The sequence below is a fragment of the Cynara cardunculus genome, unplaced genomic scaffold (genome assembly GCF_001531365.2).
Source record: "Cynara cardunculus var. scolymus isolate 2C unplaced genomic scaffold, CcrdV1 Un_Scaffold_8477, whole genome shotgun sequence".
Classification (NCBI taxonomy): Eukaryota; Viridiplantae; Streptophyta; class Magnoliopsida; order Asterales; family Asteraceae; genus Cynara; species Cynara cardunculus.
Window position 1 is genome coordinate 3,893 of NW_020204230.1, and position 2,809 is coordinate 6,701.

The 2,809-nt window shown below is 34.0% G+C and overlaps 1 long non-coding RNA gene across 1 annotated transcript; it reads right to left on the reverse strand.

Moving 5' to 3' along the window:
- Positions 1-1,031: 1,031 nt before the first annotated feature.
- LOC112505108 lies at positions 1,032-1,699 on the reverse strand. The gene is made up of 2 exons (XR_003068324.1): positions 1,529-1,699; positions 1,032-1,394 (listed from the first exon to the last, which is right to left on the reverse strand). It is a non-coding gene; the product is annotated as an uncharacterized LOC112505108 (long non-coding RNA).
- Between the last annotated feature and the right edge of the window lie 1,110 nt (positions 1,700-2,809).

Below are 2,809 nucleotides of genomic sequence, written 5' to 3' on the forward strand. Positions count from 1 at the left end.
TCTTTCTCTAGAATATCTGCCATAAAAAATAAGATTGATTTAGAAACAAATGCAATGAAATCAGCTAAAAGAAATCAAAAATACATTCAAGCTAAAAAACAAAAACAGAAAAAAAAAATTGATGAGAAATTAGAAAAACAACAAAAAAAAAACTGTATAAAATCAGTAAAAACAGTCAAAAACTGTTGAAAAGAGTTAAAAACTGTTAAAAAACAGTCAAAAACAGTTAAAACTGATAAGAAACAGTTTATACGACGTAAAATAGTTCAAAAATTTCTCAAACAGTTAACACAGACCAAAACAGATAAAAAGACCAAAAAATTTAAAATCTAAACAAAAGATTAGACCCAAGAAAATACAAGCCCAAAACACTTTCAAGAACAAAATTCCAAGAATTAAGAGCAAAAACTCTTGTCCAAAACCGATTAGAATACTATTAAGGTACATCAAATCCGGTTCCGGGAACACTATCCGGACAAGGTTGATCACTTCGGAATAAAATGATCAAGAAGCTACACAAATCCCAACAGTCGCCTAAAACAAGATACCAACTTGAAAGTACTAACTAGAATCCGAAGACTGGAACTGATAGGTGGCAATTCTACTGAATTTGTGGGAGAACCAACAGCAGGGATCAAGTTTTTCAAATCTTCAGCAGCAATTACATCAGATGATCCAGCAAGAATATCTATTGCATGAACAACCTGTAGCTGAACCTGTAGAGCATTGTTGAGTGTTGTTGAACCATACACAGAAGTATATACACAGAAATTTACATGGAGACAATCCAATTTTAACACCTGCTGTCAACATGCTATGGCCGTTATAGGTCTTCAGTTAACAAGGTTCAGATAACAAAGATTACAGAAGAAGGTTTGCTGCTTTGAAGACTTTCTAGAATTTTGCTGCTTTCCAGAATCCAACAATTAATAGACAGTCTGTTAGCACTCTGATTGAAAAAACCGAATGTCAAACGACAGAGTTCCTAGTCAACAGGCACATCAAATAAGGCTGAAGCACTACAATCTTAACAAAACAACAGGTGCATAACACAATTATTCAAATGCTGACGGCAATCTCTACAGCAAACACAACAAACCAAAATATGCAATTCAATTAGGTCTACAACAAACAGCTTTAAATCTATAAACAAACTACTGATTCACCATTTGCTGCTTCTATTTTAAGTACCATGGCTGCCTATACCAATCAGCAGAGCAAAGAATTACCCCGATCACAGGTTTCAAGTGGTGTTTATAAAAACAATTTCAGGAATTGCAAATTCAATTTAATGCTCGGGTAGAGAAGTGCACCGATCTCACAACATCTTCATCTTCATCTTCATCTTCAAAACAACATCTTCAATCCTCCAGCAATAAAGGTGAGCGATTTAGCTGTGACCGAAAACAAACAGAGATATTTAGACCTAATCCGGACAGGAATCAAACAAGTAATAACAAAATGGATCAAGCTGCTGTGTGAGAAAAATGAAATCAGTTGAGAGATTTAGAAATAGAATGAGCAATACCTGAGCGATTTAGTGACCGATTTACTAGATCTGAAGAATGAATATATGCGATTTACTCTTAGAAATTGCATCAAATCCAGATGAAACCCTTCACACCTTTAAACAGTTACTGTATCAAGTGATTTGGGCAAAACCTCACATCCTCATCAAGCGATTTAAGTCAAACCAGTCGCAAATGAATCTATGAACTAGGTTAAGCTTTGAGCGATTTCGAGAAATCCGGACAGAAAATGAAAAATTTAGGTCAAATCCGACCAAGCTGTAAGCGATGTAAACCCTAATCCGTTCAAGTCTTCTGCGATTTACAAAGTAATCGCTCAAGGCTTTTCTTAAATCACTCCATGTTATACCTACTCACATGCCAATCTTTTTATAAGATTGAAAACAATTTCATACGTTGAAATTGGTGTTACCTTCTCATTCCCTTAATCTGAAAAGATTAAACAAGTGGATTTGAAAAGATCTTCTTAACATTTCATGAATTGACGGCTTTCACTGAAGATTTCATTCATTCAGTTGTATGATGTTAATGATTCTCATTTTATCATAAGGGAGAGTATGTAATAATGAATGAAATGTTCAATTATGGACGATATAAGGGGTGTATGTTTTAAAGATCAAGATGGAGTAACATCAAAGTCGGCAAAAGACTCAAAGGAGTGTAACTGGAGATTATTACTGAAGATTATCTCTGTGCTACAATGTTTGAGAGTTTTTGAATGTGAAGATCATCCTTACAACAGGTTGCTGATAAAGATTTCTTTTGAAGAGAAAGTTTGTTCGTTATCTGAAGAAGTTCATTTTTGAAGAAGAACGTTAGTGATTTGTTTGTCTGAAAATTCTTTGAAGATCACATCTTGTAGATTGTTTCTGAAGTTCATTGTTGATTCTGTTCTACATTGTCAAAAGAGAAGATCATCGCTGTTCTACATTCGAGGGGGAGAATGTTAGAAGATTTTCTCATCAAAAGATCATCTGAAGATCTCAAAGTAAAGATTGTTTTTGAAGAAGTCATGAAGTGCTTAAAGAGACAAAGTTCAAACGAGATTCAAAGCGTGTAAATTCTTTCAAGCCTGAATACAAAGGGGGAGAATGTTAGGACTGAAATTCAGTGTTAAATTGTATTCGTCTTGAAAGTTAATTTTGTCTATAATTGTACAAGTCATCGTCCACGTAAATTCTTTCAAGCCTGAATACAAAGGGGGAAAATGTTAGGACTGAATTTCAATGTTAAATTGTATTCGTCTTGAAAGTTAATTTTGTCTATAATTGTATAAGTCA